Genomic DNA, 17,304 nt, shown 5'->3' on the forward strand with positions numbered 1-17,304 from the left:
CATGAAACAATTTTTACAGGACTATAAATCAGTTTTTGACAAGTATTATTCATTATTGTCATAAACTTTTTATATATTTATGTGGAAACAGGGTTATTCAGTGGTACTTTGTCATTGTTGGCAAAGGGGGAGAAGTATATCTAGTTTTTGGTTTTAAAATTTTGATCTTCTAACACAGAGGGAGAAGTATCCGTTTTGAAATTTTGATATATGTTGTGATATATGCCATATGCTCTCATGATTATTCTCTATATGCAAAATTGCTATACATTGTGTTGATTAAGGGATAGTGTATATGCTTAGGGGGAGCAATTTTGTTAATGGCAAGTTTTTGTTGTAAAACACTTAGATGACAAAATTTTATTTTCCTAAGTGTTGCCATCAATGCCAAAGGAGGAGATTGTTGACATTTTTGTTGTTTATGTTGTGATTGTCATTGATGGACACACACTTGTATTGAGATCCCCTTTATATGTATGAGCTTGTGCTCAACCGGTATTTGTTCCAACTGGTATGTTGTATACTAGTCTTTAGACTAGTGGTGATTTTGTAGAATGTGTTTCCCGGTCTGAAGCGGCATGTCGATGCCAAGCGGTTTGTAGATCACAAGTGGTATGAGGGAGCAAAGAGGCACAACACATTCTTACCAGTCTTCATTTTTGTCAAACCGACAACCAGTATTTTGTATGAACCGGTAATACTCTATGATGAGTTACCAACTGGCATTTTGTGATGAGTTACCAATCCACCGATTGTTTGATGGTGTCGACACATTGACGGTGCTTTTTGTGTCGTGTTACTAAGTATGTCTAGATTCATTGAACTTAGGAAATTGTAATGTAATCCTATTGGACCGACATGAAATCAAATTCCTTTAAAAGGACATCATGTCTAGGGTTTTAAGTGTTGTTGAAAGGGTTAATGTTTAGCTAGGGTTTTAAGGTGGAAGTTGAGAATGATCTTATCTGAGAAGATCAATTTGTAACTATGAGAGAGAGAGAGAAGACTAAAGTAATGCTGGAATGAATTAGTTGTGAGCAATACTGGATCTAACCAAGCAGTTTGTGCTATTAGATAGATCAAACACTTGTTGATTACTCACATCTTTGACAAGTTTGTAGCCCTTAACTGGGTAGGCCTCAAAGCCTTTGTAAAATCCTCTAACAAGGTGGTTCACACATGTGAATCTAAAATCCTCTAACAAGGTAGTCTTTAATCAGACTTATCTCCTAACAGAGATTGAGATTCCTAATAGGATTTGTTCTGGTGAAGAACATTGTAAGACCTTAACCGGTCTGGTTTCTATTCTACAGATAGTGACTTGTGAGTTCCATCTTACCGTGGTTTTTCCCAGTTGGGTTTCCATGTCAAATATCTTGTGTTATGGTTTTATTTCTTTTGTGGGTGAATGCTTTATTCACATTTTGGTTTGCATGTGTGGTAACCGGTTTGACTGTTAGACTGCTTTACCAGTTTATCTTTAGACTGTGTAAGTGTTTTAGTGCAGAGATTTTTGGCATACTAATTCACCCCCCCCTCTTAGTATTCATCAGCTTTAGAAGATTAGCATTCATTCCTATCTTTTTATGTTCACTAACCAAAATCTACCCAAGCTAGAGAAATATTTTACTACAATGGGAACCTAGGCTCAGATACCAATTGAAGACATGAATGGTCATTGAGAGGGGGGGTGAATTAGTGTATTTTAAAACTTTAAGTTCAATGTGCATATTCTATGGATTTAATGCAAACATAAACACACACACACACATAAGAGAACTATTAGGTCCCAAAGACAACTAAGAGGGGGGGGTTAATTAGTTGTCAAGTAAATTCAAACCAAAAACAATTTAACCAACCTTAATGCTTAATACCGGTAAACCAAACTTTTATATTGATAGACAATTTTATTAGTTAATTGTAGTATGAATAAAGATTAATGCATGAGACAGAAAGACAATAACATCCACAACACATAACACCAATATTTTGTATGTGGAAACCCTGTAAGGGGAAAAACCACGGTGGGAAACCTTACCCACAATCAGATGATACTATTACAGATAGTATGTGTATACAAATGGGCTCTACACATGCAGAAAGGCCAAGCGCCTAGAGCTCACTGCTCAAACACAAATAGGAGTCACACTGACTACAATTGGATGATTAAATCCAATGATGATGTACTTCTCAAAATAGCATCTTACTATGCTAGATTCAATACCTGTGTAGTTCTAATTGTCTTCACAAAAAACCTTACTTCACCTTCAAATGATGTCTATGTGTAAAGCTCTACTTATTCTCGCATATACCGAATTATTTCTTCCTTTGTATTCCACACTTCATCTTACAAATAAGATCTTACATTTATATCATAACCTAAGACCAATTTTAGTAGGTCACCTCTAAAGGATATTACAATAAATTTACAAATAAAACAATATCTGATGCAATAACTGATTCAACATGTTGGCTTGATGCATTTACAACAATAATAAAACATCTCCATAGCATGTCATGCTGATCTGGAAAAGATAAACCTGCTGGTGTATAACCTGGACCTATTTGCCAGTAACAACAAATATGCAAACACGAATATGCCAATGAACAAATCTCCAAGACAAAGTGTCCAAATGATGTCTTCGACATAACCAGGTGTTTTCCATATCATTCCAAGTGTCGATGAACATTATATCCTATCGATGTACCAGATACCGGTGACTGTGCATAAGTCACTTGCTGGCCAGCGAACATTTCCGATTCTTCAAAGTGCCAGAGTTGATAAGTGTTGATAGGTGTTGACATCAATGAAAAAACCATACCAAAATACAAATAATCTCCCCCTTTAGCATTGATGGAAACACAAGATGGAAAAACCATAAAAGTGCCAAATAGAAATGTCAAATACCAAAAACCAACAATCTCAAAAAGAGATCATAACCAGAAATCAAAAAGCAGATACAGAGAGTAAGCAGTCTCTCAAAATAACAATCTCTCCCCAAATGAATAATCTATCCCCAAGAGATAATATGTTTTTCCATAGATATCTCTCCCCCTTTGACATCTAATGCCAAAGTGAATACAAAAACCATAAAATACCAACCAATTCAGTATACCAACTACTCCCCTTGAGAAGTAGCTTTGTCATCAAAGTCAGGGTAAAAGATTTCTCTGTTGATTCTGTCGGTTGATGACAAACATCAACTATCTAAGTCTCTACCGATGGGGGTATGACCCCAAGCTGATCTCTAAGATATTCAAAGGTCTCTTTAGGCAGAGGTTTAGTGAAAATATCTGCAATATGCTCTTTAGTATTGACATAAATCAGTTTTATTTGTTTTGCTTCAACATTCTCTTTCAAAAAATTCAGTTTGATAGAAACATGCTTAGTTTTAGAATGCAATACCAGATTCTTAGATATATCAATTGTTGTAGTGTTATCACAATAGATAGTTATAGGTTCCTTGCATTTTACCTTTATGTCCTTCAACATTTGCTTAAGCCATAATACCTGTGTATAGTTAGTTGCTACTACAACATATTCTGATTCTACTATTGATAAAGATGTACAACTTTGTTTCTTACTCAACCAAGAAATTAATCTGCTGCCAAGAAAAAATGCTCTGCCCGTGGTGCTTTTTCTATCATCCACATCTCCTGCCCAATTTGCATTTGTGTATGCACATAATTCAAAGTTTTCATCTCTAGGATACCATAAGCCAAGATTTGTAGTACCTTGTAAGTACCAGAAAATCCTTTTTACTGTTGATTCATGATTTTCTCTAGGATTACTCTAAAATCTTGAAACAATACATACTGCATTCATAATATCAGGTCTAGTTTGTGTCAAATACAGTAAACCTCCTATCATAGATTTGTACCTAGTCGGATTAACTGGTGTAGATTCACCCCTTAGTGATAATTTGTCATTTGTAGTCATAGGTGTGCTTAACGATTTAGAGTTTTCCATCCCAAATTTTTTTACTAACTCCTTCAAGTATTTGGATTGACTCAAGAATATACCTTTATCAGTTTGTGAAATCTACAATCCTAAAAAGAATTTTATCTCTCCAATCATAGACATTTAAAATTCTTGTTGCATTTCAATAGAAAAGTCTTTACATAATCCATCTTCTCCTCCAAAGATTATATCATCAACAAAAACTTCTATAACCAAGATGTCATCATTAGTCACTTTATAGTATAAGTTATTGTCAGCATTACCTTTAGAAAATCCTATCTTCAAAAGATACTTATCCAATCTAGCATACCAAGCTCTTGGAGCTTGCTTCAACCCATACAAAGCTTTCCTTAACATGCAAACCATATCTTTGTTATCTGTCAAAGAAAATCCATCAGGTTGCTCAATGTAAACTTCTTCTTCAAGATCTCCATTAAAAAATGCACATTTAATATCCATTTGATATACTTTGTAGTTCTTGTGTGCTACAAAAGCCAAGAATAATCTGACTGCCTCAATTCTAGCTACCGGTGCAAAGGTTTCATAATAATCAATTCCTTCTTTATGAGAATATCCCTTACACACTAGTCTTGCTTTATTTATGATTACCTTGCTATCTTCATTGAGTTTGTTTCTAAATACCCATTTTGTTCCAATCACATTTTTGTCTTTGGGCTAGGGAACTAATGTCCATGTGTTATTCTTCTCAATATGTTCCAGTTCCTCTTCCATAGCTTTAATCCAGTGTTTATCTTCACATGCCTCATTAATTGATGATGGTTCAATTTGATAAATAAGACATACCTCTTCATTTGTCAATCTTCCTCTTGTCACAACTCCTTGATATTTGTTCCCAATTATCTAATTTTCAAAGTGATTCAGTCTTACATACCAAGGTGTCTTTGTTTGCTGCTATTCCTTAGTTACAATGGAATTTTCAGCTGATACCGGTGTAACTAGATCTTCAGTCTATATCGGTGGGTTCAATGTAGGTTCATTTGTCATTATTTCTATTGCCAGTTCAAAGTCTATATACCTTGAAGTTCCTCTAAATTGTTCATCAATCTTTACATTTGTACTCAACAATTTTCTGCAATCTTTTGTTAAAACATCTATATGCCTTGCTCTTAGATGAATAACCAAGAAATATTCCTTCATCACTTCTAGGATCAAATTTGCCAGTATACTCATCTCTTCTAATATAGCATTTACTTCCAAATATTCTGAAATATTTAAGAGTAGGAGTAATACCAAACCATAGTTAATGAGGGGTCTTACCAGTTTCACTTTTGATGTGAACTTTGTTAAATGTATAGACCGTTGTGTTTACTGCCTCTCTCCAATATACATGTGGTAGATTTTCTTCTGATAACATACTTCTAGCTGCATCCAAGATGGTTCTATTTTTCCTTTCTACAACTCCATTCTGCTATGGTGTCCGGGGTGCTGATAATTGTCTTTTCATTCCATTCACTTCACAGAATGCATTAAATTCCTTAGATGTAAATTCTCCTCCTTGATCTGATCTCAAACATTTGATTTTCTTGCTAGTTTCATTCTCTACCATTGCTTTGAATAGTTTGAACTTCCCAAGTGCTTCTGATTTTTCTCTGAGAAAAGTAACCCAACACATTCTAGAATAGTGATCAATGATTAGCATGAAATATCTATCACCTTGTAAACTTTCAGTTCTAGCTGGACCACATAAATTAGTATGAATTAAGTCAAGAGCATTATTTGATTTTTCTGGAATACTTTTAAAAGATGCTCTAACTTGTTTTCCAAATTGACATTCCTTACATACCAGATTGTGGGGCTTAACAATCTTAGGTAAATCTCTAACTGCCTTAGTAGTACTAATTTTTACCATGCAATCAAAATTTACATGGCAGAGTCTCTTATACCATAGCCAACTTTCATCAATGTGTGCGATCAAGCATGTTTTTTCATTTTTATTCAAATGAAAGATGTTGCCTCTAGTTTGATTACCGGTTGCAATTTCCAAACTAGTTTTCTTCATAATTTTGCATTTACCATTCTTAAATTGTAACTGAAATTCTTTCTCAACTAATTGACCAACACTTAAAAGATTATGCTTTAAACCTTCTACATAGTAAACATTGTCAGCATTATGCTTACCATCAAGAGATATTGTACCTTTTCCTTTGATCAAACAAGCTTTGTCATCTCCAAATCTTACTAAGCCTCCATTATATTCTTGAAAGTTCAAAATTTACCTTTATCACCAATCATGTGATGTGAACATCCTGAATCAATGATCGATTCATCCTTAACTTAAACTTTAAATGCCAGGGCCTACTCTACTAGTTGAACAATAGGTATCAGTTGATCTTCTATTATAGCAACAAAAACCCATCCATTGTCTACCAGATCTTCGTCAGAATCATCAGTGACTCCTTCATCAACAAGATAACAAGATTTGTCTTTATTCTTCTTAAATTTGCATCTTTGATATTCAGGGTCAGGCTTGTATGTTCTTCTAGCTTCTTCTCTTAGTCTAGCATGTCTATTAGGGCATCTAGAAGCCATATGACCAATCTTATTACAATTAAAATATTTAAAGGGTTCTTTACATTCATACTTACTTCCAACTGGACCTTTAGGCATTTTCCTTGCAAATAGTACTTCAAGTTCTTCAATTTCTTCATTTTCTTTCTTGCTTTCCTCAAGTTCTCTTGCATAAAAGGCTTTCCAATCAGACTTGTCAAATGATGGTGCAGATGATGTTGATGATTTAAAAGCTAAATTTTTCTTTATAGTAGCAACAGGACCAAATTCCTCAATTTCAAAGGTTGAAAGTTTTCCAATCAATGTATCCCTAGTTACTGATGTATTAGACATTGTTCTCAACTCATTTATAGAAATAACTTTCATTTTATATGCCGATGGAAATCCTCTTAAAACTTTTGAAACAATTTCATCTTCACTTAAGGTTCCTCCACAACATTTAATACTCAAAACAATTTCATTTACTCTTTCAATAAAAGCAGAAATCCTTTCATCTTCTTCCATTTTCAAATTTTCATACCTGACCCGAAAGCTTTCAAGTTTTGCAATTTTGATTGTGGGATCTCCTTCATTCAATGTTTCCAAATTATCCCAAATAGCTTTAGCAGTAGACCTATCTGATAATCCCATGATTTGTTGAACTGATAATGTGCTCAAAAGTGCTTCTCTTGCTTTGCAATCATTTTCCTCATCTTTTCCTAAGGTAGGCGGATTAGGTTGACTGAGAGTAGGAGTAGTATATCCATTCTTTGTAACTTCTCAGATGTCCTTTCCAATGCAATTTAGATGTGTCTCCATCCCGATCTTCCATATTCCATAATTGGTTCCATCAAGTTTAGGATTGTCCTTCCTGAAGTAGTTAGAAGACATTGGATCTCCTCAAGCTGTTAAGCTTCTGCAAAAAGAGGACTAGGCTCTAATACCAATTGTTAGGTCCCAAAGACAACTGAGTGGGGGGGGGGGTGAATCAGTTGTCAAGTAAATTCAAACCAAAAATAATATAACCAACCTTAATGCTTAATACTGGTAAACAAAACTTTTATACTGGTAGATAGTTTTATTAGTTAATTGCAGTACCGGTAAAGATTAATGCATGAGACAGAAAGACAATAACATCCACAACACATAACACCAATATTTGTACATGGAAACCCTATAAGGGGAAAAACCATGATGGGAAACCTTACCCACAATCAGATGATACTACTACAAATAGTGTGTGTATACAAATGGGCTCTACACATGCAGAAAGGCCAAGCGCCTAGAGCTCACTGCTCAAACACAAATAGGAGTCACACTGACTACAATTGGATGGTTAAATCCAATAAGGATGTACTACTCAAAATAGCATCTTACTATGCTGGATTCAGTACCGGTGTAGTTCTGATTGTCTTCACAAAAACCTTGCTTCACCTTCAAATGATTTCTATGTGTAAAGCTCTTCTTATTCTTGCATATAACAAATTATTTCTTCCTTCATAGTCCACACTTGATCTTACAAATAAGATCTTACATTTATATCATAACCAAAGACTAATTTTAGTAGGTCGGCTCTAAAGGATATTACAATCAATTTACAAATAAAATAATATCCGATGCAATAACTGATTCAACATGTCGGCTTGATGCATTTACAAAAATGATAAAACATCTCCATAGCGTGCCATGTTGATCCGGAAAAGTTAAACCTACCGGTGTATAACCTGGACCTATTTGCCGGTAACAACAAATATGCAAACACAAATATGTCAATGAACAAATCTCCAAGAAAAAGTGTCCAAACTATGTCTTTGACATAACTAGGTGTTTTCCATATCATTCCAAGTGCTAGTAAACATTATATCCTATCGGTGTACCAGATATCGGTGACTGTGCATAAGTCACTTGCTTGCCGGTGAACATTTTTGATTCTTCAAAGCGCCAGAGTTGATAAGTGTTGATAGGTGTTGACATTAATGGCAAAACCATACCAAAATACCAACAAGAACATCACATAACATCAAATGTACAAGTAAAACCCAATGTGGGAAAAGCCTTAGTGAGAATAGTTGTTGGAGTCTACTGCTCCAATCTGGCCTCACAAATAATAATAGATTACAATAGAGTTTTATGAGCACCTACCCGAAGGAGAACCAAACCCTAGCTTTAGGGAACCAACCCAAGGAGCACAAACCCCTATCTTTAGGGCACAAACCCAAGGAACACCAACCCTTAGCTTTGAGCACGCACTTATAGATTACAATGATATAGATTTAATTACACATTAGGTACCTTGCTACAAATAAAGTTTTGTAGCACCTCACTCATTTCCTTTTTGTCTTTTCTCACTCTCTGCTCTTTGCAGCTTGTTCTACTTTGCTTTCCTTCTACTTCTCTTTCTACCTCTGCTCAACTCCTTGCTACCTCTGGTTGTCTTGAATTTTTGCACTCTGATAATTGTGCTTTGTTACTATTTGTCTGTGCTTCTACAACTACTCACATCACTCTCTCTCCATTATGTCTAACTCTCACTTCAACAACAACATCTCTTATTTTCATTCAACTCTTCTCTTGTTGGCAATAAATTCCTTTTCAATCAGCTACAACACCATTTGGAAAATACTCCTCACTTCATTACTACACATCTATCTTTGTCTCAACTAACTAACTACCTCAATCTAGTCACATTTACTTCTCTTCTCAATTAGCTTTACATTAGAGAATGTTTTTCCCTCCAAGTCCGCATTAATTCTTTTTTATCTTGCTAGGATTTTGTCTACAGTTCACTAGATTTCTCTCCTTGGACCGACCTATTGCATTTAATGACCTTTCTCTATTTTTATTCTAGTCTCTATACTGGGTTGCTAATTTTTGCAAGTTTAATCTGTCCAACAGATCTGATCCTACCTCTATTGATCATCTCGAGCCCATCAACTAGCTACTATAGATCTGCCATTAATGTCTTTTGTGACCTCTGCATTGAATGGATTGACCAACTGCCTTATTCAACATCCTAACATATTTTCTTGATTACTTGGGGTACACATGTCTTCATAATTTTCATCCAGGTCACTTGGTCAAGGTCAGTGATCAGCCATGTAAGTCTTTTTTACAACCGGACTACACTCAACATGCTCTACAATCATGTTGCACTTATCAGGTTATCTCTTGTGATATCACATTGTTCACTTTTTATCAGAATGACTTTAACTATTGGGCAAACATCTAGACTCTATTCTACCTTCACAACCTCTCTCGATGACCTTATGATGCCTTTGGTCCCTTTCATCAGCATGAGTTATATCCATGAAATCCTCACCTTTGATTTCACTTATCATCATAGGCTATCCCGAAGCACATTCTCCATGTTGTCAGACTTCATCAACATAGGTTACCCCAAATTGAAAGCCTTCAAGCCGAACAACCACATATCAGAATTACCATGAACTATTTGCATATGAAAATCATGCTAGAACAACAGCGTAAGTCATCTTGATGACATACTTTCATTCTCCCTTTTGTCAGCATAGGTATTCTGAAATGCAACCTCCACTATGATAAGCTTCATAGGCATAGGTATTCTGAAACTTCTTGTCCATGGTGACAAGCTTCATCAGCATAGGTTACCCCAAAATACTGTTGGCAATTGACACTCATCCGAGTTAATGGTGTTGTCATTGATGGCAACACACATCAGTTTTTGGTTGGATACTTAACCGATACTTACCGATATTCATGGTTCAATAACCGACATTCATGTAACCATGATTTAGGGTAACCAACAAACTAGGAACTGGTACACAAAGGTCGACACAAGAAATTGATCCTGCAAGCATAATGTGGAGGCAACAACAGTCACATAAATTAATGTTTATATTTTATATAGGCCAACATGTAATCAATTTTTAAATATGATTGTGAGCCGACATAAGGCATTTATGTTTCTGTTTGTAAAGAGTATATAGTCAGTTCAATTAGGTCATTTTTTGAGATATAGATTTGTAATATCATGCGAGTGATCCTGATCGACAGATTGTGAATTTAATAATATGTAGCTAGTCTTGGTTGGTGGTTAAGGAGATTGAGTAGCAAATAAGGTTACTAGTAAAGAAGGGAACAATGTAAACCAGTATAGGTAGTGCTTAAAGTGGAACTCATCCAGCATAGCAGATACATTTCCTGAGTTCAGAACTTTGCTTGTAACTCCATATTTGGTGTTTGAAGTCAGTGAGGCTCCTTTTGTGATGATTAGTGTGATCTAGGTTGTTGGCCTTTTTGCATGTGCAGTTCCCTCATGTAATATTTATTCATTTGGCCAGTGGATAGTTATTGTGGGTCACCAATCCCACCATGGTTTTTCCTCTTTCAAGTTTTCCACATATAAATCTCTATGTTATGGTGTTGAATCTTGTGGTTGCATTGTTATTATATGTTACTTTCTATTATGCATACTAGTTAATAAGTGGATTCATTAATAAGGATAAAAATACTCTAACCAACAGAACATTGATTCACTCCCCCTCTTAGTTTTCTTGGATTCCAATAATTGGTATCAAAGCTTGGTGCCTTGGAGTAAGCTTAATAGCTTGAGGAAGATCATGAACCCAGAATCCATGGAGATGAGTATGGAGAAACAAATTGAAGTAGCACTTGAAGACTATGATGCTGAAAGAATGAAGAACTTGAAGTTGCAAGATGAGTTGAACTCTGCAAAGGAATTCATTCCTATCTTGCAGGGGAGATTGTCATCTATTCAAGCAAGAAGGAAAGAACTTTTACAAAATTAGGATCATGAAGAGAAGAATGCTCTCAAGGAACAATGTCAAAAGTTTGGTCAAGAGAATGGTGTCATGAAGAATGAAATGAAAACCCTAACTATGAGGATGTCCAAGGAGATTGAAGACCAGAAGAAGAGTGAAGACAATCTCAACATATCTCTAAAAGATAGATCTTAGGAATGCAATAGACTTGTACATGTGAATGATATGTTAAGAAATAAATTGGTGCAATCCTTGAATAATGAGCAAGAATTGAAAAGATTGATAATAGTCCTAATAGGAGATTTGGATACTGTAAATGAATACAAAGACAAGTTTAAGGCAAGTTCTGCAAATCTTGATAATCTATTGGAGGATAAAAGGCATAAGGGAGACACTAGGGGTCTTGGATTTGAGCATGGAGAAATATTTGGTACTGCAAATGAAGATGAAGCAACTGATCAAAAGAACAATCAGGAAAATCCACTTGTCAACTTGAATAAAAAAAAAACAGTAAGACAACCCAATTGGTGCAGGAGCACCTAGTTGAGTAAAAACTCTCCTTTTTAAGTATTTCATGCTTTCATGTTTGTAATGTCTTGTGTTAGGTTAATGATGTTGTTTTAGGTTGGTGTGTGTCTTTTCAAGTGGTTTTGATCTTATTTTGTGCTCAAGAGGTCAAGTTTTTCCTTTCAGGATTTGACTTGACAATTTTTGGTTTCTACGCCAAAAAGGGCAAAAATGTGTAAAATTGCCTCAAAGGTCTAGAAATGATTTCCAAAGCATTGAAAAATGTTTTATAAGTGTTTTCAAGCATGTATTGGGTGTTTAGATAATTCGATGAGGTTAGGTTGTCAAAAATGTCTCTTGGAGCAACAAATGTTGTCATTTGGGCTTGTAAAAGTTGTCGTTTTTGGACATTTCTAGTACAGTGAAGTTGTGGAAGACTTATGTCCATAATAGGCTTGATAAATAACTTGAAAGACTATAAAAGGGCCTCCCTTTTCCTTGATAAAGTTTGGTTATTATTTTGACTAAGGATTCCTAATAAAAAAAAGATGAAACTCTGGCTTTTACTATGTTTTCCTCTCTTTTAGAGCAGCAGTCTATACTATAGCACATTTTGTCCATACTGTACCTTTTGCAGAGTGTTCATATTGGTTTCCCAATTCTCTCAAAGTGATCATTGTATTGTTTTTCCATTTGCAAGTTGGTTAAATAAAATTCTTTCATTTTGGTGTGTTCTCTGCCCTATCAAGGGTTTGGGGTTTCAAAATGCAGCAACTTGACTAATCCAGGCCTGGGCTCCCACTAAATGGACTTGGTCCAGTTGGTATGCATGTACATAGTGTATATATCCTAGTTTTTATGCTAGATCTATGATTGGAAGAAGTATTTGAGTGAATACTAGGCAAGTATGGATTACTCGGCTAGTATCATGGACAAAAAACTCAAAATTTGCACACAAAAATAATTGGAGTGGACAAATATGGGAAATGGAGGTTTGAGAATGTTCCCAAGGGTGTTGAGAGTCATTTTGGTTTGTTAGAGAAGATTTTTTTCTATAAAGAATTCTCTGTTTGGTTGCATAACAGTGAGTTCACTGTTTTTTGTGAATTAAATGACAGTTTCAATTTGAATGCCATATGTTTGGATTAATGACTATAGGAAAGAAATAGAGGAGGGATCCACATTGTGTGGAAGAATATTCTTGATAGTTTGGTAGCTTGGTTAGTGAAGGAGAAGTGGTTTCCAATGTTGTTTGGGTCTAAACCCTCATTAAACCCTACATTTGTGCCTAAAATTGAGGACATTCACTAAACCTTCTTCATGGAGCCTAAGACTTGAAAAATCTTTGAGCTTAGACCTCTTAAACATCATACAAGATAATTTTATTGGTGGAATTGCCCATCATTGGGCTGGGTGAACAAAAAAGTGCCAATTAGCCCTCCACGAGCTACTAGCCTTCTTGGACTGCAAAACTACATTTTCAATGAACCGATTGGTTTGGGCTTGTTAGGACTTGTGAAACCTTTGGTAAACTATATAAGAGCATTAAAGTAGACCCTTCCATCTTCTTGACAAAATATCATAAAATTTTGGGGTTTGCAACCTAGCAAAGGGGTTTGAGTAATAAGAGCAAAAATGCCTAAGTACTACAAAATTGTACATGATCACAGACAAAACTTTTTCCTAACTTCATAGAACCCTTGTAGGAGTTTGCCTTGTCTTGGTGTAGTAGGTATGCATGCCTAGAAAGTAGGGCATTGAAGTTAGAGTATAGTCAATCAAGGAGGAGTGAATTGAGTAGGGGTATGAGCTCACTCATAAAGGGAGTTTGTTTGAGAAGATATGCACAAAATGCTTAGCATTATATCCTCAATTTGATTTCGCAAACATATATAATAGACACAAAAAAGTCTTTTGGAAACCAATTGAACCATTAGATCTAATTCACCTAGTTGAGTACTTGTCTAGCAATCTCCCTATCATAGTGGTATCAGAGCCATCGAAAGATTTAGGAGAAAAGGATCATTAGAAGAAAACATGGTGACTAATTCTGAATTAGCTAAGAAGGTCAAAGACCAAGAAGAAGAAAATAGAGCACTCAGAGAGAGGTTGGAGTAGCTAGCAGTGAAATTAGCTAAAGTAGAAGTCAAAACTAAAGAAGTCCATGATAAGGTTGGAGATCAGGGCAAAATTATGCCAATAGAAGATGAGGTTCCCATACCTGACCCTGTTATTGAGCAAGAACCATTCTTGAAGGCTTTGAGAGCTATGAGTGGTAAAACCTTAGAGGGAGTGGCTCTTTTCAATGGAAAGATGGATCCAGATGCTCTTATAGAATGGATTGAAGGCCTAGAAAACCATTTTGAATGTGATGGAATAATTGAACCACAAAAGGTTAAAGTAGAAAAATCAAGGTTGAGAGGGGCAGCCTTAACTTGGTGGAAGTTCATCCAAGAGGAAAGGGTGAAAGAAGGTAAGAAACCAATAGCCACCTGGAAAGCAATGGTAGCCAAAATAAAAGAAACTATCTTCCTAAGGACTATGAGATCCAACTTCACAGGAAAAGACAAAATTTGAGACAAATAAACTTAGATGTCAGTAGCTACACTAAGGAGTTTCAAAAACTATGCATAAGATCCAAGGTAGTAGAGGATGAGAGCATAAAGGTGGCAAGGTATTTGAATGGACTGAGATGGAACATACATGAAGAGATGAGTTTGTTATGTCCACAAATAGTACACAAGTGTTATCAACTAGCACTTAAAGTGGAAGAGAAAAGTAGGAGAAAGCAAGAACAAAGCAACAGAGGAAGAGGTAGGGGTAGAGATGGTAGAGGCCATAGAGGAAGTTTTGGTGGAAGAGGAGATCAAAGATCCCAAGGAGAACCCAAACTCATTGAGCAAAGTGGGGATTCATATAGCAAGAGCAGTTATAGAGGAAGGGGATCTACCAACCCAAGTAGAGGTAGATCCAGTGGACCAGGAAGAGGATCCTACATCTCCACCATGAAATGCTACAACTGTCAGAAGTTGGGGCACCCTTCCTATAGATGTCTAGAGAAACCCACCTCATCATAGGGGGCTGAAAGAAGAGTGAATTCTATGCAAGAAAATGAAGCAAATAGTAAGGCTCAAGAATTGAGCTTAGCATTAGAAGATGGGGAAAGTCTGATGATGAGAAAAAATTTGATAAAAGAACCGATCAAGGAGGAACCTACTCAAAGAAGGTCATTGTGTTCAGGATTAAGTGCAAAATCATGGGAAAGGTATGCAAGGTGGTCATAGATTCTAGATCCATAGATAATATAATCTCAGAAGAAGTAGTTGGTAAACTTAAACTTGAGAGAATCCAACACACACATCCCTATAGAGTCACATGGTTGAATAAGGAGTAGCATGTCCTTGTAAATGAACAAACATGGGTAGAATTCACCATAGGAGGGTATCAAGATAAGATCCTATGTGAAATTATTCCAATGGATGCTTGCCATCTACTTCTTGGTAGACCTTGGCAATTTGATAGGAAAGCCATCCACAATGGGGAAAAGAACTCCTACTCTTTTCAGAAGAATGGAGTTACGTACAAAATTCAGTCCACAAAAGATGAGAAAGAGGGCATCAAGTCAGCAAATCAGAATGTTTTAATTGTGAATGAGAAAGAGTTTATAAGTACACTTGAAGAAGGTGAAGGAGTGGGATTTTCACTCATAGTGAAACCCAAGGAAGACAAGATAGAAAGGAAAGTTGAGATACCATATGAGGTACAACATATCCTTGATAACTTCAAAGCAATAATCAGTGATGGTACATTTGCAGCCTTACCACCTCCTAGAGTCATTAGCCATCAAATTGATTTCATACTTGGAGCCTCTTTACCCAATAAGGCAGCCTATAAGATGACCCCTAAACAAAATGAAGAAGTAGAAAGACAAATACAAGAACCCTTAGACCAAGGTCTTATTAGGAAGAGCATTAGTCCCTATGTAGTACCTACAGTGTTGGCACCTACGAAGGGTGGAACATGGATACTTTGCATATATTCTAGAGCCATAAACAAGATCACCATCAGATACAAATTTCCCATACCTAGGATAGAGGATTTGATGGATTGCTTGGGGGGTACATAGTATTTTAGTAAGATTGACTTGAAGAGTGGTTACCATCAGATAAGAATCAAAGAGGGTGATGAATGGAAGACACCTTTCAAAATGAATGAGGGTCTCTATGAGTGGCTTGTTATGCCATTTAGACTCTCTAATTTTCCTAGGACATTCATGAGACTCATGAATGAAGTTTTACATGATTTCATTGGAAAGTTTGTTGTTGTGTATTTAGATGATATTCTTATTTTCAGTAAAACCAAGGAAGAGCATTTGAAGCATTTAGCTAATGTTTTGAGAAAGTTATCTAATGAACAGTTAACCATTAATCTAGAAAAGTGTGATTTCTTGGAGCAAGAATTGGTCTATCTTGGTTTTGTTGTATCAGGAGGCAATCTGAAAATGGATCAATCTAAAGTTGCAGCAATAACCAGTTGGCCAACTCCTAAAATAGCCAGTGATATCAGAAGCTTTCATGGTTTAGCACAATTTTACAGGAAATTCATCAGGGGATTCAGTGAGATTTGTGCCCCAATGTTAGACACAATAAAGGGGGTCTAAAGGTAAAGTTTCAGTGGATAGATGCAGCCAATAAAGGTTTTGAATTATTGAAAACTAAAGTAGCTTCTCAACCAGTGCTCATTTTACCTAGTTTTGATAAACTTTTTACTATTGAATGTGATGCTAGCAATATTGTTGGAGCTGTTTTAAGTCGGGACAATAGACCAGTTGCATTCTTTAGTGAGAAGTTAAATGATGCCAAGAAAAAGTACTCTTCCTATGATTTAGAACTTTATGCATTAGTACAGGCACTTAGGAAATGGAGACATTATCTTCTTCCTAAAGAGTTTGTTGTATACACGGATAATCAGGCATTAAATTTATTGAACTCACAAGATAAACTGAATCATAGGCATGTAAAATGGGTAGAGTACTTGCAAGCTTACACTTTTACTCTTAAGCATAAGAAGGGTCAGTTGAATAAAGTAGCAGATGCTTTGAGTAGGAGGTTGTTAACTGTTCATGAGATTCAAGTACAAAGCATTGGTATTGATAGTTTTAAAGATATGTATCCTACTAATGATAATTTTGCTGAAGCTTATAAAGTTTGTCAAGATTTTGAGAATCATTTCCATGGTGAATATGCTAATTTCACTTTGCAGGATGGTTTGTTATTCAGCGATGGATAGTTATGTGTTCCAAAAGGTTCTATGAGAGAGAACCTCATTCAGGAGAAGCATAATGGGTTCTTAAGTGGACATTTTGGTCTCAACAAGACCTTGGAGTTGGTTCAAAGATTCTACTATTGGCCCAAGATGCAGAGAGACATCAGAAGGTATGTTGAGCAGTGTTTGGTATGTTAGAAAGAAAAAGGTAATTCCTCCAATGCTGGTTTATATCAGCCTCTTCCCATTCCACATAGGCCTTGGGATTGCATTAGTATGGATTTGGTGGTAGGATTACCTAGA

The sequence above is a fragment of the Cryptomeria japonica genome, chromosome 8, assembly GCF_030272615.1.
Source record: "Cryptomeria japonica chromosome 8, Sugi_1.0, whole genome shotgun sequence".
NCBI classification, from domain to species: Eukaryota; Viridiplantae; Streptophyta; class Pinopsida; order Cupressales; family Cupressaceae; genus Cryptomeria; species Cryptomeria japonica.